Here is a 25,578-nt window from a genome sequence, read left to right as displayed (position 1 = left end):
GGTGCTACTCTGGGCCAGTCCTTGTATGAGAGAAGGTGACTCCCACGTGTCAGAAGGCAGGGACTGACCGGTACAGCAGATGAGCACGGCAGGCAGGCTGACGGGTGATCCGGGTAGACAGACTGGCAGACACCACAGGTAACTGGCAGGAGCCTCCAGGTAGGCTGACTGGTAGGCACAGCAGGTAACTGGTACGTTCTCCGGGTAGGCAGGCAAGCCTGGCCCATAGACAGACTGGCGGGTTTGGACTGTAGGCAGACCGTCGGGCTGGAGAGTGTACTTGGCTGGCGAAGACAGGTAGACAGGCTGGCGGACTGGACTGGTAGTCAGACTGGTGGACTGGACTGGTAGTCAGGCAGGCGGACTGGACTGGTAGTCAGGCTGGCGGACTGGACTGGTAGTCAGGCTGGCGGACTGGACTGGTAGTCAGGCTGGCAGACTGGACTGGTAGTCAGGCTGGCGGACTGGACTGGTAGTCAGGCTAGCGGACTGGGACCTGAGGGCTGAAGAAGAGTTTAGAACACAAAGCTACAACCTTGCACGGGCACCTCCATTTTGGAGGAGGTGCCTTTTATATGAGAAGTCCTCCGGCCATTGGCCGGGGACTCCTTAGGACGGCGCGCGGCCCCTTTAAGAGGGAGGGAGGGCGCTAGCGCGCCCCCTAAGCACAGTACCCGGGAAGCTGCGCGCTCCGGCAGCAGGAGTGCCGGAAGACGCCGGGCCAGGAGCGCGGCGGTAAGGGGAATGGCATCTCTGCCTGTCAGGGGGCAGAGACCCCGATGCTACAGTACCCCCCCCCTTTATGCCCCCTGTTTTTTAGGCCAGAAAGACATTTTTTAAGGAGAAGCGGGGCGTGGATGTTCTCCCTGGGTTCCCAAGTTCTCTCCTCTGGGCCAAACCCCTTCCAATCTACCAGAAAAAAGGTTTTTCCTCTTACCCTCTTGGTGGCCAGAATGTTCTCTACCTCATAGACGTCCTCAGCGGAGACCGGAGCTGGGGAGGTACCTGGATTGTCAGAAAAAAAATTAAGAACAAGTGGTTTGAGGAGAGATACGTGGAAGGAGTTGGGAATCCGTAAGGTGGCCGGGAGTTTTAACTTGTAGGCTACTGAATTGATTTGCTTGAGGGCTTCAAATGGACCGATGAACCATGGACCCAACTTATAGGAGGGTATTTTGAAACGAACATGTTTGGAGGAGAGCCAAACCTTGTCTCCCGGATGGAATTGAGGTGGGTCCAGATGTCTCTTGTCTGCATGCCTCTTCATCCGCTCGGAGGATTGAAGAAGTGCGGATCCAGTGTCCTCCCAAATGGTGGCAAACTCGCTGACCAGAGACTCCGCGGCAGGGTTGTCCACTGAAGCGGAGACGGGAAACGGAATCCGGGGATGTTGACCGTAGATCACAAAGAACGGGGACTTGGAAGAAGATTCGCTCTCATGGTTGTTATAGGAGAACTCAGCCCATGGTAGGAGCTCTAACCAATCGGTATGGTGAGCATTGACGAAGTGCCGGAGGGAGCTGGTAAGGATCTGGTTGATGCGTTCCACTTGGCCATTGGACTGTGGATGATAAGCAGAGGAGGAATCCAGGGAGACATCCAGCAGCTTACACGTAGCTCTCCAGAAACGCGAAGTGAACTGGACCCCTCAATCAGACACAATGTGGAGGGGTAGGCCGTGGAGATGAAAGATGTGCTGGATGAAGTCCTTAGCCAGCACAGATGCAGATGGAAGACCAGGCAGAGGGATAAAGTGGGACATTTTAGAAAAGCGGTCAGCAACCACCCAAATGACAGTACAACCGGCAGAAACAGGGAGATCAGTAATAAAGTCTATAACAATGTGCTGCCATGGGGCAGCAGGTACGGGAAGAGGCAGGAGACGGCCGGCTAGTTTAGATGAATGACCCCAAGTGAAGAACCTTCTTACGATCCGGAACCGCTATAAACGTCTTAACGGGTGGAAGACGAGACAGGTCCAAGGGAGCCACATTCATCACTTTGGAGGGATCGATGATATGCATAGGCTTCTCCTCTTGATCAGAGGACAGGAAGGATCGGGACAAAGCGTCAGCCTTAACATTCTTGTCCGCAGGGCGGTAATGTAGGGTAAGGTTGAAACGGGCGAAGAACAAAGACCACTGGGCCTGACGCGGATTGAGTCTTTGGCCATTTTGTAGATATGCCAGGTTTTTGTGGTCAGTGTAGATGACCACCAGGTGCAGAGCCCCCTCTAGCAGGTAACGCCACTCCTCCAGCCCAAATTTGATGGCTAGCAGTTCTCGGTCTCCTATGGAATAGTTGCGCTCGAACGAGGAGAAGAGCTTGGAGAAGAAGCCGCAGGTTACCGTTCTCCCGGACGGAGATTTCTGGGTGAGCACCGCTCCGGCTCCGGAAGAGGAAGCATCAACCTCCAGAAAGAACTGTTTGTTGCAATCCGGATGGTGCAGCACTGGGGCAGAAGAGAAGGCTTGTTTTAAGGAGAAGAAGGCCTCCTCCACTTCGGACGTCCATTCCTTAAGATTTGCTCCCTTACAGGTGAGCACAGAGATGGGTGCAGTCCGGGAAGAGAAATGTGGGATGAAGAGACGGTAATAGCTAGCGAAGCCCAGGAATTGCTGAATCGCCTTCAACCCCTCCGGACGGGGCCACTTTAAGACGGCAGAGACCTTCTCGGGGTCCATCCGTAGACCTGTCTTAGAGAAAATATAGCCCAGGAACGGAAGAGAGGTCTGCTCGAAGAAGCATTTCTCAAATTTTGCGAATAGGTGATTCTGCCTGAGCCTAAGCAGGACCTGACGAACATCCCTCCGGTGTGTGGGAAGATCCGGAGAGAAGACCAAGATGTCGTCCAGGTACACCACCAGGCAAGAATATAAGAGGTCACGGAAGATGTCGTTAACTAATTCTTGGAAGACAGCTGGAGCATTACAGAGGCCGAAGGGCATCACACGGTATTCATAGTGACCGTCCCGGGTATTGAATGCCGTCTTCCACTTGTCTCCTTGGCGGATCCGGACCAAGTTATACGCCCCACGAAGATCGAGCTTGGTGAACATCTTCGCGCCTTTAAGGCTGTCGAACAGCTCAGAGATGAGCGGCAGGGGGTATTTATTTTTGATGGTGATCTGGTTGAGTCCTCTATAATCGATACAGGGGTGTAGTGAACCATCTTTCTTTTTTACGAAGAAGAATCAAGCTCCAGCCGGGGAGGTAGATTTCTGGATGAATCCCCTAGCCAGATTTTCTTCGATGTACTCCGACATGACCCGGGTTTCGGCCAACGACAAAGGGTAGATACGCCCACGGGGTGGAGTGGCACCAGGTACCAGGTCAATAGAGCAATCATATGGCCTATGAGGTGGCAGTGTCTCTGCTTCCTTCTTGTCGAAGAATTCTGCATAGGACCACTAAGGTGCCGGTAGACCAGGTAAATTAGCCGGAGTAGATGGAGGTCGAGCTGGGCGAACAGTGACCAGGCAGGTCTCATGGCAATCCTGCCCCCAATGGAGCACCTCACCGGATTGCCAATTCAGAAAGGGTTCATGTCGCTGTAGCCAGGGTAGACCTAGCAAAAGGGAGTGAGAGTGACGGGATAGCACATGGAAGGAGATCCTCTCCGAGTGTAGCATTCCCACCTGAAGGGTTACAGCCTCAGTGACGAGCAAGATGGTCACCGGAAGGAGTCTTCCATCCACGGAAGCGACTGCCAATGGTTCAGCCAGAGGTTTGGTAAGAATCTGATACTTCTCTACCAGGGACTGAGAAATGAGATTCCCAGCGGCTCCGGAATCCAGGTGGGCGGTTTCAAAGAAGCAGTTCTCTCCACGAAGTAGGAAATAGAAACGGATAAAGTCAATAATGGAGATCATTTACTCTTGCCTAGGACGACCTCTCCGAGCCATCCTAGACACTGGAGTTTCCAGGCTTCACCAGACAGGAATGAATCAGATGCTCCTTACTACCACAGTAGAAACAGCTCCCCTCGGCTCGGCGTGTTTCTTGGCGAGACTTGACCATCTTGGTCTGGTCAATCTGCATGGGTTCGGGCGAGCGTGCCCGGGGAGTTGCTGGTTGGGAGGCAGGTTTCTGGAATACAGGATTAAGACGAGGAAATCTTCTCTCCCGGGTAGTCTCCTTAGCACGTTCCAGGAAACGGATGTCAATCCGGGTAGCTTGTGACACCAGGTCATCCAGGGTGGTAGGAATGTCCCGGCATGCTAGCTCGTCCTTAATCCGACAGGAAATACCCTCCCAGAAGGTGGACACCAGGGCCTCGTTGTTCCAGGCAAGCTCAGAAGCGAGGGTACGGAACTGTATGGCATACTGGCCCACGGTGAGACTCCCTTGGCAGAGACGGAGCAATGAGGAGGCAGTAGAAGTCCTTCGTCCGGGCTCATCGAAGACCCTCCGGAAGGCAGTGAGGAAATCCGGAAGATCGGACACCAGGGGATCCCCTCTCTCCCATAGAGGGTTTAGCCATGCCAATGCTTCCCCGGTGAGGTGAAACATGATGAACTCCACCTTGGCCCGGAGGGAAACTGATGTGCCAGTAGTTCAAAATGCAGCGTGCACTGGTTCAGAAAACCTCGACATAACACGGGGTCACCTCCAAAACGAGGAGGCAGAGAGCCGCGGTCCAGAGCTGGATGCCGTGGTAGTGGTAGGCTGCGGCGCCGCCGGAGCGGGTGTCGCTCGGTGCGAGGCGGACACAGGTGGGACAGACAGCGTGTCCAGGCGAGAGTTGACAGACCGCAGGTAGGTCAGGATGGTTTCCTGTTGGGATCTCTGACGAGAAACCTCCTAGTACAGGTCAGCAAGCGAAGGAGCCTGGGGACCACCGGGTGCAAACTGTTACGAATCTGGGTTGTGGAACCTCTGTGCTGCGGTGCAAGGAGGGACCAGAGGGGCGTAACTAGGTATCAACTCAGACTGACCATGGTCACACGGCGGCTCAATCGACTCCATGAACCAGGGAAGGACCGAGCAGAGGGACCAGGTGCTACTCTGGGCCAGTCCTTGTATGAGAGCAGGTGACTTTCACAGGTCAGAAGGCAGGGACTGACCGGTACAGCAGATGAGCATGGCAGGCAGGCTGACGGGTGATCCGGGTAGACAGACTGGCAGACACCACAGGTAACGGGCAGGAGCCTCCAGGTAGGCTGGCTGGTAGGCATGGTAGGTAACTGGTACATTCTCCGGGTAGGCAGGCAAGCCAGGCCCATAGACAGACTGGCGGGTTTGGACTGTAGGCAGACCGTCGGGCTGGAGAGTGTACTTGGCTGGCGAAGACAGGTAGACAGGCTGGCGGACTGGACTGGTAGTCAGGCTGGCGGACTGGACTGGTAGTCAGGCTAGCGGACTGGGACCTGAGGGCTGAAGCAGAGTTTAGAACACAAAGCTATAACCCTGCACGGGCACCTCCATTTTGGAGAAGGTGCCTTTTACATGAGAAGTCTTCCGGCCATTGGCCGGGGACTCCTAAGGACGGCGCCCCTTAGGACGGCGGCCCCTTTAAGCACATTACCTGGGAAGCTGCGCGTGCCGGCAGCAGCAGCAGGAGAGCCGGAAGACGCCGGGCCAGGAGCACGGTGGTAAGGGGAACGGCGTCTCTGCCTGTCAGGGGGCAGAGACGCCGATGCTACATATATATAGCTGTGGAATACCTAGTACCTCACTAATAAACCGCCAATTCTCTCCCTAGCTCAGCAGCAACTCTCCCTACTCTGCCTGTCTGAAGGGTAGACTGTGACAAGCATGGCAACGCCAGGTCTGATATAGACCTGATGACGCTATGCGGCCAGCCAATCACATGGCTGTGGAATTACAGTGAGTGGCAGGCAATCCCGCATGTTTATTCGCTGTTAAAACAGCACCAAACAAGGGGGGCGAGACTCGAGCTCCCACCTGAGCATCCCAGAAGTACTCTCCGAGTGCCAAGCATCTCGAACAGTGAGATGCTTGGGCAGGTACCGAGCAGTAGTGAGCATGCTCACTCATCACTAATCATGATGGTTGAAAATTTTGTTGCCATTTTTTCATAATTTACATATCATTAACAAGTCTGTAGATCCTGTAATTCCCATAATTCCACTACTTTTCCTTCTTGGTCTTGCAATTTCAATATTTAGGAGGGAGTATAGTAATGGAAATACTCTTTGATTTCTAATATTTTTATAAATAAAAGCATGGGTATATATTTGTATATTCTGTATAATACACATTAATGGACTTTCCCTGTTGAGGCACATGTGTGTGTAAATTTACTTAGTGCATTCTGACAGTACTAAGCCTTGCCTGCACTAAACAGGCACGCTACCTTATTTCTGGAAGATGAAGTTACAGTCAGTGAGCATTTGCTCATAATTGCCTATTAGAGAAGGGAAAGTAGCATAGGAACATTGCAGAGGTGAAAAGGCACCATGGATGCAACTGTTAGACGTTATTCACACATCAGTATGTTTGATCAGTATTTCTATGCCAAAACCAGGAGTGTCTCCAAAGCACAGAACAGGTGTCAATCTTTCAATTATCATTTTTCTCTGTAACTTCCACTCCTGGTTTTGGCTTTTAAACACATGCAAAATATTGACCAAATACTGACATGTGAATAAGCTCTAAAGATTGAATTGTGATTGCGACTATTATGGAGTGACTATCGCTGGGATAGGAAGCTGGAATAGTTGTGATAGTAGGTAAGGGCATGTTGGCTACAGCTGTAATGGAAAACCAAAGAAATGAGCTGGAACATAAGGTGGTATACGTGTAGTGTGTAAGAGCACATTTACACTGTGGCCATTTCACAGAAAAAAAACAAGAAAAAAAAATAAAATAAGAATATATCCTATAGTAAGTAAATAATAATAGTACATGTAAATAGCATAAGATACTTACGATTTTGATCATCCGACCAAAACAAGGTGTACCCTATCTGGACAGTCCTATCCTGTTTCTAGTATTAAAATCTTACCTTGTGTCAGCCGACCTCAATGCCAGTAAGGGCAGAGCATTACAGTGGCCTGACTGGTCAGACACCCATCCATGGAAAGCTATATAGATGAAATGCCTAGCTCAGAAAAGGGGGCCACGCCTGTTTGTAGAAAGTACAATAAAATACAGCAAAGCCAAAGAAATGAGCATAAACTGGTATACGTGCAATGTGTAAGAGCACGTTCACACTGTGGCCATTTTACAGACAAAAACCAAGAAAACAACAAAATGATCATATACCCTATAGCAGCGGTGGCGATCCTATGGCACTCGTGCGACAGGTGGCACGCAGAGCCGTCCTTGTTGGCACGCGAGCCATAGGATAAGCACCGCGGCCAGCATCCTGAGCCAGTTCCATCACCTGCGACCGCGCGCTGTCTGCTGAGCTAGCGCACGCGCTGTGTGTCTTGTCCGAGGCACTGCGACCGCCACGACTCTCCTCAGTCTGCGCACCATCCCCCTTTCACTAGAACCACAGCCCCTCTAATCTGCACACGCACGGCCTGATGGGAGCAGGGCGCGCGGCCTGAGTAGAGTGGCCCGTGGCGCTAGTGAAGCGCTGAGGAGGGTGAGGAGATGGGGCACGTGACAGGTAGGACTGTGATATGTGAAGTCCAGATCAGCGTTGGAGCGAGCAGAGGTGAGTAGTTATTATTATTATTTTACTCTGGGGCCATTATACAGCGTGCAGCACCATGTGGGGCCCATTATACGGCGTGCAGCACCATGTGGGGCCCATTATACGGCGTGCAGCACCATGTGGGGCCCATTATACGGCATGCAGCACCATGTGGGGCCCATTATATCGCGTGCAGCACCATGTGAGGCCCATTATATGGCATGCAGCACCATGTGAGGCCCATTATATGGCGTGCAGCACCATGTGGGGCCCATTATATGGCGTGCAGCACCATGTGGGGCCCATTATACAGCGTGCAGCACCATGTGAGGCCCATTATATGGCGTGCAGCACCATGTGGGGCCCATTACACTGCATGGAACACTATGTGGAGCCATTATACTGTATGGAGGACTATGTGGGGCCATTATACTGTATGGAGGACTACGTGGGGCCATTATTCTGTATGGAGGACTACGTGGGGCCATTATACTGTATAGAGGACTACGTGGGGCCATTATACTGTATGGAGGACTATGTGGGGCCATTATACTGTATGGAGGACTATGTGGGCCCATTATTCTGTATGGAGAACTATGTGGAGTGATTATACTGTATGGAGGACTATGTGGGGCCCATTATACTGTATGGAGGACTGTGGAGGCCCATTATTCTGTATGGAGGACTATGTGGGGCCATTATACTGTATGGAGGACTATGTGGGGTCATTACACTGTACGGAGGACTATGTGGGATCATTATACTGCATGAAGGACTATGTGGCGCCCATTATTCTGTAGGGAGGACTATGTGGGGCCATTATACTGTATGGATGACTATGTGGGGCCATTATTCTGTATGGAGGACTATGTGGGGCCCATTATTCTGTATGGAGGACTATGTGGGGCCATTATACTGTATGGAGGACTATTTGGGGCCATTATTCTGTATGGAGGACTATGTGGGGCCCATTATTCTGTATGGAGGACTATGTCGGGCCCATTATTCTGTATGGAGGACTATGTGGGGCCCATTATACTGTATGAAGGACTATGTGGGGCCATTATTCTGTATGGAGGACTATGTGAGGCCTATTATTCTGCATGGAGGACTATGTGGGGCCATTATACTGTATGGAGAACTATGTGGGGCCCATTATTCTGTATGGAGGACTATGTGGGGCCATTATTCTGTATGGAGGACTATGTGGGGCCCATTATACTGTATGGAGGACTATGTGGGGCAATTATACTGTATGGAGGGCTGTGTGGGGATTACAGTTGGAGAATCATACTGTGATGGGGTCACCATTCTTTGTTGGGGGGATTGATGGAGACGGGTACAGTATGGTAATTATACTGTGGGGCTATCATACTGTGTTTGGGGAAGTTTTGTTTGCATCCTACTTTATTATCTGTATTATTCAAGGTTTTACATAACATATTATATTATTCTATATATATATATATATATATATATATATATATATATATATATACTATAATTCCAAAAGTTAATTGTTTTATTTGATAAGGAAAAACTTCCTCAATTGTAGACATTTTTTTTAACAAATATCAAGGTTGGCCCGCGACCTTGTCCAAGCTTTTAACTTTGGCCCTCTGTGTATTTGAGTTTGACATACCTTGCTTAAAGGGTTATTCTCATCATGATAAAGGGTTACAATTGCAAAGAGGTAGTAAAAACAAACAACTTTGCAATTTTACTTTTGATTAAAAATCCTCTGCAATCGGTGGTTAGTAAATTAGGCTTGGAGTGGAGCGCTTACAAGCTCTCTGCTATAGACTCTATAGCGCGCTAATTTATGAGTTGTTTTTCTAAACTAAAACCTCAGTATTCAGATAAAATTGCCGTGTTGGCACTTTGCGATAAATAAATGGGTTTTGGATTGCAGTTTGGGCACTCAGTCTCCAAAAGGTTCGCTATCACTGCCCTATAGTAATTAAATAAGTAAATAGTAATAGTACATGTAAATAACATAGGGTTTATAGTTAACACTATTTAGATAAAAAACATAAAAGCCATCCCACCGCGACAAGGTGTACCCAATCGGGACGTTCATGTCCTGTCTTTAGTATTAAAACAGCTTGGCCTTGGGTCACAAAACTTTCAGCAAAAAGTAATATTTTAGAACTTATAACCAGGGTTATAATATGTCATACAATAGAAATGGTATAAGCATGTTCTGGTTTTAATTGTGGTGGCTCCATATACAGTGAATTTATGGAGTTACATAGGTAGCATCTGCTATGTGTGTGATTACTTTATGTGCAAATAGTTTGCTTTTACCCTCATTTTTTCCATTCTGGAAACACCTGCAGAATACTACAGCTAATGAATGGCAGGAAAGCGAGATGTTGTACATAAAGAGCAACAAGGAAAAACAGAAAATCATCATATGTAAATTCAGTTTAAATATTTCATATAGGAAATGTTAGATGCCAACATGAGCTTTCTAGCTGATGTGCACCCACAGAAATAATGCATTGGTGCAGTTCAGTGAAATGTCCTATTGCTGCTTTCTCATCAGTTCTGGCCATCCTATAAAACATGTACCACTGTGCATTACTGAGAAACCTACCCACGTCATTAGTAATGCACAGCGGTGAGCCTTTCTTTTCTACTTGAGTACACTATGTAACTATGTACATTAATGGGAATGTTCTTCACCATGTAACATGAGATGCTACGTTTGAAAAAACGATGAACATTAAAATGTTCTTTGGCTCCGACATAATATTATAAGTATTAGAAATAATGATACATGTAAAATAATTACAATAGAGTTTTAAAAATAAGAAAACATTTTTTGCCAATGTACATTTGCTCTGTATATGTCAATTATTAAAAATGTATAATATAACCCAAAGTGGAATGAACAATTTGTGAATATATTTATCTATTATTATTATTACTACTTATTTTTTCTTCTCACAGTGTAGTATTTGTATGTGTTAATGTATGGTCTAATAAACCCTATTAGGGTGAGTGCCCACGATGCGTTTTTCAAGCGTTTATGCTGCGGAATTTTTGCAGCGTACATGCTTGGGAAACGCTTGGTAATCCATCCCCCATGGTCCCCAATGAAATTCCGCACTTTCAATGCCGATGTTGCGGAATTTTCCGCAGCGTTTTTGATGTGCGGAAAAATCCGCAGCATGTCCATTATTTGTGCGTTTGCACATGCGGAATTGCCTTCTCAATGCATTAGAAAACGCATGGCAATTCCACATGTGCAAAACGCTTCAAAAACACGTGTCAAATTGCGCACGCGTTTTTCCGGGCAAGGAGATGCAGAAATAAAGCGGAAATTTTCTGCTTCAATTCTGCATCGTGGGCGCATAGCCTTACTCCTTATTACTTTACGTTCACAAGGCAGTATTTTGGTCAGGTCAGTGTTTGACATCAGTACTTGTAAGCCAAAACCAGGAGAGAAAATCAGAGAAAAAGTATAATAGAAACACATCACGGGAGGCTGCACGTAGCCATCTATACACAGCAGGAGGCTGCACGGCTCCCCCCAGATACAGCAGGAGGCCGCACATAGCCACCTATACACAACAGGAGGCCGCACGTAGCCATCTATACACAGCCGGAGGCCGCACATAGCCATCTATACACAGCAGGGGGCCGCACGTAGCCATCTATACACAGCGGGAGGCCACACGTAGCCATCTATAGACAGCAGGAGGCCGCATGTAGCCATCTATACACAGCAGGGGACCGCATGTAGCCATCTATACACAGCGGGAGGCCGCACGTAGCCATTTATACACAGCAGGAGGTTGCACGGTGCCATCTAAACACAGCAGGGAGCTGCACGTAGTCATCTATACACAGCGGGAGGAGGCCGCATGGTGCCATCTATACACAGCAGGAGGCCGCACGGCTCCCCCCAAATACAGCAGGAGGCCGCACGTAGCCATCTATACACAACAGGAGGCCGCACATAGCCATCTATACACAGCATGAGGCCGCATGTAGCCATCTATACACAGCGGGAGGCCGCACATAGCCATCTATACACAGCGGGGAGCTGCACGGCGCCATCTATACACAGCAGGAGGCCACACTCCGCCATCTATACACAGCAGGGGGCCGCACGGTGCCATCTATACACAGCAGGAGGCCACAGGGCGCCATCTATACACAGCAGGAGGCCCCAGATAGAGCGGGAGGCTCCATGGCGCCCCCCAAATACAGCGTGAGGCCGCCCGGCGCCCCCCCAGATACAGCAGGAGGCTGCACGGCACCCCAGATGCAGCGGGAGGCCGCACGGCGCCCCCTAGATACAGCGGGAGGCCGCACGGCACCCCCCAGATACAGCAGGAGGAAGCACGGCGCCCCCCAGATACAGCGGGGAGGAGGCACGGCAGCCCCCACATACAGCAGGAGGCCGCACGGCGCCCCCAGATACAGTGGGAGGCCGCACTGCGCCCCCCACATACAGAGGGAGGCCACACTGCGCCCCCCAAATACAGCGGGTGGCCGCACGGCGCCTCCCAAATACAGCGGGAGGCCGCACGGCACCCCCCAGATACAGCAGGAGGCCGACGGCGCCCCCCCAGATACAGCGGGAGGCCGCACGGTGCCCATGAGATACAGCGGGAGGCTGCACGGCGCCCCCCAGATACAGTGGGAGGCCTCACGGCGCCCCTGAGATACAGCGGGAGGCTGCACGGCGCCCCCCAGATACAGCGGGAGGCTGCACGGCGCCTCGCAGATACAGCGGGAGGCCGCACGGCGCCCCCCGGATACAGCGGAAGGCCGCACGGCGCCCCCCGGATACAGCGGAAGGCCGCACGGCGCCTCCCAGATACAGCGGGAGGCCGCACGGTGCCCCCCAGATACAGCGGGAGGCCGCACGGCGCCCCCCAGATACAGCGGGAGGCGGCACGACACCCCCCAGATACAGCGGGAGGCTGCACGTTGCCTAGCAGATACAGCGGGAGCCGCACGGCGCCCCCCAAATACAGCAGAAGGCCGCATGGCGCCCCCCAGATACAGTGGGAGGAGGCACGGTGCCCCCCAGATACAGCAGGAGGCCGCACGGCACCCCCTAGATACAGCGAGAGGCCGCACGCAGTCACGCACACACACAAACATATACAGACATATACATACACGCATAAACACATTTGAAACACAAAAATACATATAAACAGACATCACACAATGATATCTGCACACACAGACACACTGTGACACACACACACGTCACTCACCATCCTCCGGCTCGGCTCCTGTCGTCCAGCTCCTCTCCTGTGCAGCAGTGCAGGCTGGGCGCGCACTGCGTGACGTCACACTAGCAGACACGGCCGCGCACAGGGCCAGCACACAGGGAAGTTAACAGGTGCAGTGCTGGCCCAGCAGAAGAAGAAGCAAGGGCCCTGCGCAGCTGCTGGGGGAGCGGTCCGGGGGCCCCCCCACCTCTGCCTGCTGGTGTGTGCCACATTGGCGCCACATACATTATAATGAGGGCCCCAGGCAGTAGCCCAGATTACCCTCATTATAATCCGGCTATGCATGTCACCATTTCTGTATTTATCACCCACTCCTGGTTTTGGCTTACAAATACTAATGTGAAATAGTGACCAAAATATTACCATGTGAACGTAGCCTCATGCTGATTAGTCTGAGGGTATGTGCACATAACGTCTTTTTCAGGTGGGTCAGCTCCGAAAACCGCCTGAAAAACACTTGAGAGAATGAACATATGCATTTCTACGTAAAAATGACTTGTGGATATGTTCAGTCTTTTGAGTATTTTTTAACCATTTCAGGTTTCAAAAATGCCAAGCGGCTAAAAGAAGTGAGCTAGCAATGTTCAGGCAGCTTCCGCTCAGATGAGGCTCCATGATTTATAAAGACAAGGCAATGTCAAGGCTCAAAGACACCTAGAAGATGCCCATGTGTCTTTTTGAGTGATTTCCCACTGTTTCTGCTTAATAAACCGCTAACAGTCTCTTCATTGTTGAATGGAGAAAAAACGACTGAAAAGCGACAGTACAAAAGACTCAAAAACACTAAAAAAAATGCCAGACATGAAAACTGTCAAACAAGCGCTCAGAAAACTTCTAAAAAAATACAAAAAAAAAAAAAACACTTCAGAACATAAAACACTGACGTGTCCTATTAGAAAGCTAGGCAGGATCGCCCGCATTTGAAAGATATAATTTGCAAATAACCTCAGGCCCCATGTACATGACTTTACAGTATAATGGATCTCTGAGTTGTGCAGAGCTGTAATAATGCAGTTCGAAGAAGCCCTGCAGTACCTCCGTATGATTAGGTTTCCTACATGTACAGTGGTGACCAAAAGTATTGGCACCCCTGCAATTCTGTCAGATAATGCTCAGTTTCTTCCTGAAAATGATTGCAATCACAAATTCTTTGGTATTATTATCTTCGTGAACTAGCAAAGGCCAAAGACCTATTATAAAGATATCAACTAGATATAGCAAAATAGCAAGATTTGCTATATCTAGTATTATTATCTTCATTTAATTTGCTTGCAAGGAAAAAACACAAAAGAGAATGAAGCAAAAATCAAATCATTGATCATTTCACACAAAACTCCAAAAATGGGCCAGACAAAAGTATTGGCACCCTCAGCCTAATACTTGGTTGCACAACCTTTAGCCAAAATAACTGCGAACAACCGCTTCCGGTAACCATCAATGAGTTTCTTACAATGCTCTGCTGGAATTGTAGACCATTCTTCTTTGGCAAACTGCTCCAGGTCCCTGATATTTGAAGGGTGCCTTCTCCAAACTGCCATTTTGAGATCTCTCCACAGGTGTTCTATGGGATTCAGGTCTGGACTCATTGCTGGCCACCTTAGAAGTCTCCAGTGCTTTCTCTCAAACCATTTTATAGTGCTTTTGGAAGTGTGTTTTGGGTCATTGTCCTGCTGGAAGACCCATGACCTCTGAGGGAGACCTAGCTTTCTCACACTGGGCCCTACATTATGCTGCAAAATTTGTTGGTAGTCTTCAGACTTCATAATGCCATGCACACGGTCAAGCAGTCCAGTGCCAGAGGCAGCAAAACAACCCCAAAACATCAGGGAACCTCTGCAATGTTTGACTGTAGGGACCGTGCTCTTTTCTTTGAATGCCTCTTTTTTTTTCCTGTACACTCTATGTTGATGCTTTTTCCCAAAAAGCTCTACTTTTGTCTCATCTGACCAGAGAACATTCTTCCAAAACGTTTTAGGCTTTCTCAGGTAAGTTTTGGCAAACTCCAGCCTGGCTTTTTTATGTCTCGGGGTAAGAAGTGGGGTCTTCCTGAGTATCCTACCATACAGTCCCTTTTCATTCAGACGCCGACGGATAGTACAGGTTGACACTGTTGTACCCTCGGACTGCAGGGCAGCTTGAACTTGTTTAGATGTTAGTCTAGGTTCTTTATCCACCATCCGCACAATCTTGCGTTGAAATCTCTCGTCAATTTTTCTTTTCCGTCCACATCTAGGGAGGTTAGCCACAGTGCCATGGGCTTTAAACTTCTTGATGACACTGCGAACGGAAGACACAGGAACATTCAGGTCTTTGGAGATGGACTTGTAGCCTTGAGATTGCTCATGCTTCCTCACAATTTGGTTTCTCAAGTCCTCAGACAGTTCTGTGGTCTTCTTTCTTTTCTCCATGCTCAATGTGGTACACACAAGGACACAGGACAGAGGTTGAGGCAACTTTAATCCATGTTAACTGGCTGCAAGTGTGATTTAGTTATTGTCAACACCTGTTAGGTGCCACAGGTATGTTACAGGTGCTGTTAATTACACGAATTAGAGAAGCATCACATGATTTTTCAAACAGTGCCAATACTTTTGTCCACCCCCTTTTTTAGGTTTGGTGTGGAATTGTATCCAATTTGGCTTTAGGACAATTCTTTTTGTGTTTTTTTATTGAAGACAAATTAAATAAAGATAATAATACCAAAGAATTTGTGATTTCAATCATTTTCAGGAAGAAACTGAGTATTATCTGACAGAATTGCAGGGGTGCAATACTTTTGGCCACCACTGTATATAGAGGGGTTTAAAAATAAAAAGCTGTTGGCTACTTTTAGGGCATCCCTTTCCAGAAGCCTGGGAATAATCATTGGTAGTAGACTATACCTTAATTAACCCCTTTACAACCTTGGACGTATCCTTATGTCCTGGTTGGGAAAGGGTTCCCGACCTTGGACCTATGGGTACGTCCTGGTGATTGTTCGGGCACAAGAGTCATGCCCGCGCGCTCACAGCTGGCTCAGTTCACATGACAGCTGAGACCCGGCTCTTACAGCCAGGAGCGGTGCCTGCACCTCCCCCAGCTGTTTAGGCCACTAAATGCTGTGAGACCACTAAATGCTGTGATCGATCGCAATATTTAGGAGGCTGGGAGAGGGAGGAGGCTCCCTCTCTCCCTTTTGGCACCCCACAACGTCATCGCAAGGACTTGATCGTTGCCATGGTAAACCGAGGTCATCATGATGATATTCGGGTCACTAACCTACAGAAAACCTCTTAGGCCATGCTCAGAGCATGGTCTAAGAGGCTTCTGTCAGTGCAGCACTGACAGGTATAAAGCATTGTGATGCATTATACCAGCGATCAGAGTGCTAAAAGTTAAAGTCCCATAGAGGGAATAAGTAAAAAAGTTTTAAAAAATTGTAAAAATATTTAAAAAAAAATCACAAAATAATTAAAAAAATAAAATGCCCATAAATACATATTTTTATGCAAAAAAATAAACAAAAAAAGTACACATATTTGATATTGACGTGTCCGGAATGACTCAACCTATAAAACTGTCACGCTAGTTAACCCCTTCAGTGAACACCGTAAATAATAAAAATAAAAAACGAGGCAAAAAAAATGCTTTTTCATCATACCATCAAACAAAAAGTAGAATAATACGCAATGAAAAAGAAGCATGTAATTAAAAATGGTATCTTTGAAAACGTCATTTTGTCCCTCAAAAATAAGCTGCCATACAGCTCCATTAATGGAAAAATAAAAAAAGTTATAGCTCTCAGAATACAGCGATGCAAAAATAATTATTTTTTCTATAAAAAAAATGTTATTGTGTAAAAGCACCAAGACATAAAAAAATTATATAAATGTGGTATCGCTGTAATTGTACTGACCCGATGAATAAAGCTGCTTATCTATTTTACCACACGTGGAACGGCATTAATAAAAAATAATCCTGAATTGCTGTTTTTTTGTTCATTTTGCCTCTCAAAAATCAGAATAGAAAGCGATCAAAAAACATAATGTGACCAAAAATAGTACTTTTTTTTAAAAAAAAAAAGCATCTTTTAGTGTGACAGCACATTGGTTTAGTTCCTATAAAGCACCTGAAAGGTTAATAAACTTCTTGAATGTGGTTTTGAGCAGTTTGAGGGGTGCAGTTTTTAGAATTGTTTCACTTTTGGGTATATTCTGTCATAATGGTCCCTCAAAGTCACTTGAAATGTGATGTGATGTGGTCCTTAAAAAAATGGTTCTGTAAATTTTGTTGGAAAAATGAGAAATTGCTGATAAATAACCCTTCTAACTTCCTAACGAAAAAATCATGTTTCAAAAAAAGAGTGTTGGATATTTTAAGAAATTTTAAATAGATGAGAGTATGGTAGGGCTTTGCCAAAATAGTCTACCTTGTTGTGATGGCAGGCTTAAAAAATCTTTTGGCCAAAACAAAAGCTGATGGCTAAGTGTGTGATATGGTGATTGATGGGAACAGTTAATGTGTGATTGGTGAGGAGGTGGTGCAGAAGGGGAGTTCTTCCAAGAGTGGGCGGTGTGACTGTGGAAGGTTAGAGTTGTGGAGGCGGAGTGGAAAATTTTGCCAGTATGGGGCCCTAAAATTCCTGGTGACATCCTTGCTCACAGTGCTGAGAGAGCTAATAGGGCGTATCCAGGGCCGGGTTTACGGGCAGTCAAAGAGATGGGTGGGACTGGCTGCTCACATATCCCCACCCCGGGGCGTGATATGGCAGATATAAGGAAGTTCAGCTGTATCAATAATGTGGTGTGTGCAAGGTGAAAAGACCTTGCTGGTGTAGCTTAGTCTTTGCTGGAGGCTAAGTGAAGGCCTGACATTTAAATGGGTGAGCCTGTGCTATATATGGACTGATTATTTTCAATATTTGGTGCTGTTATACCCAGAAAAGGCTGTTTTTGTTTGTTAAGCTGGATGGCTTATGGACATTTAATAATCAGCACGTTTGTTTTGAACCAACGAATCGGACCCAGTACAGTCCAGTAGCTGTGTGCAGAGGCGTCTACCTGACACTGAGTTACCATCATAGAATGGCTATGGTGCCTACTGTTGGTTTCGCATATTCCTCCTCCTGCAGCATCATCCAAACTACAATGCAGAATGTCTGTCTGTCTCTGTAAATAAAAATCATATGCTCTGCATAATCCAGAAAAACCGAGAGGCATGAAATTAAAAATCACGTTTGAATTAAAGATTTATGAGCATTTGGGGATAGCTAATAATCATGGATAGATTGAATTCTGAAGCAGAGGGGTTTATTTACTAAATGTTCCATATTTATGTGAATTGAGCTGTGTATGTTCTGTATCATTGAGGTTTGCAATTATTAGTATTATTTCTAGAGTTATGTTTAAGGCCAACTTGTCCCGCAGGGCTTTACGGAGTAAGGAAAACATACGGGCCTTATACCAATTACAGTGCAATCCATAGTACTGGGGAGCTCCGTGTGTTTAGAATAGAACAAGGGCAAGAAACATGAAGTCATTTTTCAGCTTTCCAAATTACATGTTAAAGGGGTTATCCATCAACTTCTTTAAGCACAAATTTTTGGTTAAAGTTTTGGTACAATTTTGTTTTTTGGGGGTTTTTGTATTAATAGTTTTCAATTTTTGACACAACTTCAAAGGATTATAATATTGGTAAATCAATTTGGATTCTTTTGTTTTATACATTGCTGGACTGTATCTATGATCATCAACACATGAGGATCCCTCAATCATTTAGAGCGGTGAGCTGACTATACCTGTGAGTTTGACAATACTGAGCCACAACGTATTAAAGTGAAACTGTCATGTAAAATAATGCAATTAACCTGCAGATATGGGGTTAATATGCAGGTTAATAGTGTTCTGACACAGTGCAGTGCCGGCACTGAGAGCCCCACTGCCAGGAGGAAAGTAACTTTATTCCCCCTGGCAGCATTCGGCTTCCAGTCATGGGGGATATGCCGGAACAGGTTCAGTCACCGCTCAGTGTATAGAGAGCGGCGGCTGTAACCAAGCCCCTGGCACTGACTGACAGCAAGCTCAGTATTTACAGGACCGTGAAAAAATGGAACCCATAATTTTGCATGGATCTATGGGTCCATGAAAAAATTGGACAGCACTTGGATGCCATCTGTGTGCAGTCCATTTTTCACTAACATGAGAAGATGGAGAAACTTTTTTTTTCTCATGAGTGACAAAAACTGATGACACTGATCCAAATCACTGATGAATCTCAGACCGATTTTCTCTGAATCAGGCCTTAGTAATCCAGTCGTGAAACAAAGGGAACACAAAGTAATAATCTGGGTTAAATTGTGGTGGATATTAAAAAGCAGTTGTAATAAGGATAATAGCAAGGTAAACTATTACTATAACTGGCAGAAGTGAAGACAAATAGGAAGCTTTGAGTGGCTGAGCATGTCAGCGATCTACCTACTCCACGAAGCATAAGAGAAGGCCATGACCGTAGACCGCTCGTGAGTCTTGAAGAAATATCTTTTTATTTATAAAAAAAAATATTTCTCTAAATACTCAGTCGAAAACTAAAAATATATTAATAAAAAGTATCAAATGTATATTAGCAAGAAGAAGGAAAAAGATGGAAGGTAGTCTGACCGTGGGTCAGATTGCATATTAAATATTTTTTTTCAGTGTCGAGTATCCAACATTATTCACTTTTATCATACATTTCTCCTGTAGAAACCTATGGGTATGTGACAGTATATGTCTGGATACTGTTTTTTCTTTTGGGTATTAGCCTAGTATAAGAGATCGATAGACGGTCACATACAGTGGGCTGTAATCAGCTTTATAAGGTTCATTTACACTACATACCGGCTCTCATTTTAAGCATCTGTTTTCCTACTGAGAATGTTAAACTCGTGCATTAAAAGATGTGATTAATAGTTTTTCTACAACAGCCATTTTTTTTCTTTCTGTGACAAAAAAGTGTAGTGGAGATATTAAACCAATCAGTCAATTCTGGGAAAACGGAAAAGATAAATTCATCAATGATTGCTTTCAGCACATGGCAGCCGCACACGGGCCAGTCATGTTCTCTAAAAAACAATTATGGTGTATCCCGGGTATATGTATAATTATATAAAGTATTCATACATTTATACTCCACATTGCGCCATGAAGCTGAGTTTAAAATAAATATATATAAATATATATATATTTTTTTATATTTATATATATATATTGCCTATTTTGGGGGATTTATATTAGGGCTTATTTATATCATGCAGTTGTTTGTGCTTATTTCTAAGATATCTTACCTATTAGTGTACATTTATTTACTAGGCTGAACATGCCTACTTTCTCAAACATCAGTGATGGCTGCCGCAGAATAACCCGACACATCAAAACGCTGAAGCAAAAGAGAAAAATAAGCTGCAAATAATTGTAGCACATAGAAAATAAGAAGCAAAAATAATTGCTAGGGAGCCAGCTTGCTTGGCAGTGTTTTCTCGTTGTGATTGTACAATGTGGCACTAAAGGCACAGCCAATTCTAACAATAAAGCTTACTAGGAAGGCAGGTCTAGGTCAATTCCACAGTCAGGCTGGACAAATCTGATTGGCTGTGACAGGCGATACTGAGTAATTGCTCTAATCACTGAGCCAGGCACTGTACCTTAGCACAGCAGAAGAATGATGCAATAAGTGGCTTCATAGTCCCGAGTCCCCCTCAACCTGACATTTCTGACAGTGATGCATTGTATGTAATAGGAGGGTTATATAGAGTTTCTGCCATTCAACAGGAGAGAGAGCTTTACCGGAGCCCAGCGAGATCGTCTTAAGTTGGCTAAAGATAAGGGTCTCATTAAAGTGCTCCACTGTACGTATTTGCAGGTTGACTTGCTGCGATGATCAGTTGGTGGAAAACGGCGGCAACGAGAAGCCCAAAAACATGTCAGGCGGAATCGTCTGCAGGTTTGTGCTTCTGTGGAGGAACCAACAATTATAGTGGAGGATGATCAAAAACTTTCACATCAACAGAGCAACACATCCAGTTTAAATGAGACAAGGTCAGATCTACTTAAGAAAATGCCTTCTTCCAGCCTACGATCGGCTTTCTTCATGACAAGCGCACTTACACAACACAATGCTTAACTTGCTTGTTTTGTTATTTCATGATTGTTGTTTGCTGACTTTGCAATCTGATGTTCGGATTGACGTATTAGCACTTTAGTCAATTATCTAATATCAGATTATTGTATTATTATCATTATTATTGCATTAGAGATAAGCCAGTAACCAATTACGTGCATAACAATATGGTTACTTCTCAAAAACACAAATAATCACATACTATATGATGAAAGTGTGATTTGTAGCTTGTTTATTAAAGGTCTAATTCCATTGTGTAAAAATGAAGGTATGTCACTAGAACATGTCATCCCTTTATAATTGGTGGGGATTTAACCTCTTGTTCTCGTCCCCCTCTGATTCCAAAAATTAAGGTTTTCCTGTACAGTGAAACTCTTAGCTGCTCAACTGTGCAGGGAAATAAATGGAGCCATGCGTCAGCTGTCTGGACTGTGGGTGGCCAAGGTGCAGCGTGCAGAAAAAACAACATGGAGCAGTATGCAGCACTGAACCAACTTTGAGGCCCATTGGATTCCAAAATTGGTGGAGATCTCAGAGGACACACCCCCATCAAATATGGAAAGTAATGGCATATACTAATGACATAGCGTCACTTTACACAATGATAATTCCCCTTTTAATTACAAGGCTAGATAAATAAATCTCATTTTCTGAGCACTGGCGGTACAGTAATAGTATGCAAGCCATGATCTGGCTGACTGCATGCTGCTGTGGAAACAGGGTGGATAGGGGCAAAATTATGGGGGTTCTGTGATAAAGCATGGGCACTGGCTCGACTGTATAACATGCCCTCAGCATAACATATCATAGTATCCCCCACTCCCTAGCACACATAAGGCATACAATGATCCTGCACACAGCCACCATTCTTTCTTAAAGCACCACTTCAGCGTTTGTTTTTCAGTGCTGGAGTGGTGCTTTAAATGTAAGTCCCCTGCCTCTAGTCATATACTCACCCTCCAGCGTCTTCGCCGTTTTTCGACACTTTATGAGCGCAGATTCTGACTGGCTGGAACTCAGAAGCTACGTCAAATGCTCTCACTGATAGTCTATGAGAGACAGAACGAGGCCAAAACGAGGCTCCCATAAACTTGTATTGAAAAGTGATCTTTGCTCCACTCCATGAAACACTGGAGATGTGAGCAGGTCACTTTTCACTGGAGACCTACGTGAGCGACGCTGTAAAATGATGTAAGCGGCAGCAGGTGAGTATCAGACAGGGGGCAGGGGACTTACATTTAAAGCACCACTCCAGCGGTGCAATAAAAAAAACAATGCTGGAGTGGTGCTTTAAAGTACTCCTCTATTCCTTAGCACCTAAACAGTCCCTCTTCCTCAAACAATAAAATCGATCAATGCTCAGTTGGCATATTATTACATTACCCACCCGCAACCTCAGGAGCGGTGTACAGTCAGCCAGCATTACTTTAAAACATAACAGCAACTCCACTCATATCCTCTGGATGCCAGCACAGCATCATACTTGTGTATAATGACAGCAGGTAGCGAGAGAGCACTTCTGACTGCTGATGTTGTGCCTGTTTGATATGGATGTGGCAACAGCATGGGACCTTCTTTCCCCGGCATCCCCTTCAACTCAGAGAGTAGCTTCAAATGAATGTACAGAGCTGTGCCTGTGTATGTGATCGAGACAAAACAGTGCTGCTGCTACCTCTGCTAAATGTGTGTGGCTCCATAAGTATATCTTCGGACTCCCAATACGCAGCAAATCAGCAAAACACAAATCAGGCAAAATTTTTCCTCCTCACCTCTAGTCAGAAGCCTGACCTTTACAACAAATTATTATTCATCAGCCAGTTAATAAAATGCCCCTGTTTATTATGAAGCCCACCTAATAGAAGAAGATACCGCTGCTTCTAAAGGGTTAATATGCAAGAGGTGGACATAGCTGTGTGTAAAGGGTAATCATCTAGGAGAGGTTGTAGCTGCTTTTAAAGCGTTAATATGAATTTCTTAGTGTACACTATACATAGACAACAAACACTCACTGAGGAGAAGCTACGACAGAATTTACCTCTGTCTCTGCTTTTTCTATCCTTCTCCTCCTCTATAGTACATAAAAATGAATCCTACATTGCTTATATAACTACATCCAGTATGAAGTAAGACAGCAGCACAGATCTCCCCTGTGTTTACATGTTGCACACTCAGTCTCTCTCCACACAATGATATCTCCCAGCACAGCTGCCAAAATAGTGAGGAAGTGGAGAGCCGGACTTCAGTCTCCTTATCTTAAAGGACCAGAGCAACAAATCAAACAGGGCATATACTTATGGCAAACTTAATGCGGATCTATCACCAGACTATGCTGCCCTATGTAAGTGCAGCCCTACATGGGGCAGAGTATGAGTATACCCAAAAAAGAATAAAACAGACACTATGTTACTGGGTCTGGTGCAACCATTAGAAAAGTGTTCACAGGGGTTCATTGGCCACTGTGTATGGCATTAATCAACACCCTTAGGGGCAGGGGGAGGAGAAGAGAGGGCTATCCTTAAAGGGAATGGAGTCATAAGAAAATTACTTATTGTTTAAATCAAGTTTTTATGTTAATTGTATTTTTTATTTTTCATATCACAATCTATATTAAAAAATAATAAATAATCTTGCAATATTCCCTCTGGCCACTAGACTCAATTTAAGACTTCTACTTCCTGTTTGGCGCATGGACATTTGCAGCAAGAGACTGACTCAAATACAAGCCTTTTTATAGAAGCCATCTGAAATTCTAATCTAAGCTAAGGGCGAAGGTCATTATGAAGTGGGGGGGAGTGCCAGATGATCTGTGACATCATCTATTATGAATGGTGGATCATGTGCTATCTACTGTGTAAGAAAGGTTACCTGTCATAGTAATCATGTCTATGATGATAATGATACTGATGAAAAGCTCTCTGTACAGAAGACAAAGCCTTATTCTAGTTTAAGACCTAAAGGCCAGTGTGAAAATTGAAAAAAATCTGTTTTTTTATGTAAATAATATGGAAAAATTAAAAAAAATGTTTTAAAACATACATTTAACATAAAAGCCTGTTTAAAATAAAAGGTCATTTTCTGATGACACTTTCCATTCAAGAATATACTGCACTATGTGTCCAGTGTGTTCTCTTATAGCTCCCGATACCCAAATGGCACAATGTTTTTGAGAGCGTGCCCATATTAAGCTGTTCTTAAAAGGGCAGCATAGTCTGGGGACAGATCTAATCCCAAAGGAAAAGCCAGCCAAAAATGACCTTCTCACATTATATAAGTCAATTGATCATGTCAATGAAGTTTGCAAATACAATACAAAACCGGTGCCCAAAATAAAAGTACTGCAGTGATATACACGGTCCTGTTGAGAGATTTCTAGAGATGTCAACTCTCAGTCTAATTGCAGCTGCAGGTAAACATAACTTAAAGCAGCTGCCTACCTTAAAGAGTTCATCCAACCATCCTTAGGATAGGTCATCAACAGCAAATCGATAGGGGTCTAACACCCGGCAACCCCACTGATCAGCTGTAATTAGCTAGCAGCGGCTGGATGTAACCAGTGCATGGAGCCAGAACAGTCTAGCAATGTACACTGTTGTGGCTGTTCCTAGTAATGAAGTTCAGTGTTGAGCAGTGGCATCAGTAATGTGACCGCTCAGCACACCAGCCGGAACACAGTGAGAGTACAGTGAGAAATTTTCGGCTGCATTGATGAGCGGTGTGAGCGGTGACGTCAGTAAGGTTACCGCTGTTCATAGGCCGGCTCACACACAGCTTACCGCTGCCTGTGACCTGCAATAAATTTAATTACGTAACGGCTCATCACTGCAGCCGGAAATTTCTCACGTTACAAGCCCCTGGGCTTGATGTCAGTGGACATAAAACAGCTGACATCAACCCCAAAACTATTACCCTACTTTCCAACACACCAGGGTAAGTGGGAAGAGCCGAGGCTAAGTGCCAGAATTGGTGCATCTAATGCCAATATCCATGGTCCCTTCCCAGCCTATTAATATCAGCACTCACGCACACCGTGAAGGTGCGGGATAGCCCCTGTACCACACCTGCTCCAGGCCACTCTGTGAAAATTGTATCCAGACCTGAATCTACTCAGCCCTGAGGCCACTGCACCACTGTAGCCTTACACGTGACTCTATATGAATAAGACCCTGGTGGGCCAAAACGTTATTTGTTACAGTCATATTTCCCGCACCTTTTATATTTGTGCAAATGTGCAATCACTACTAGTGTAAATAAACTTTGCTACATTGAAAATCTACAATTAAGAGTGTGCAGTGAATCTCTACCTATTTATATCAGCCCACAGCTGTCTGTTTAGTCTTTGTTCGTTATTAAAAACAGGAGGGACCTTATTCCATTTTTTTGGGGTCCCCCCTTTTTAATAACCAGTAAAGGCTAAGCACAGCTGTGAGCTGTTATTAATAACCTTTATGGCTATTGGCCCCTTCCCAGAATATTAACACCAGCCCCCAAGTGTCTGCTTCCCCTCAACTGGTTAGGAAAATTAAGGGGGACCCTACATTGTTTTCTTATCTATTTAATACACTCTATATACAGACG

This window comes from Phyllobates terribilis, unplaced genomic scaffold (assembly GCF_046119375.1).
Source record: "Phyllobates terribilis strain yellow unplaced genomic scaffold, ASM4611937v1 Scaffold_4__5_contigs__length_816908805, whole genome shotgun sequence".
NCBI lineage: Eukaryota > Metazoa > Chordata > Amphibia > Anura > Dendrobatidae > Phyllobates > Phyllobates terribilis.
This window is presented reverse-complemented; position numbering follows the sequence as displayed.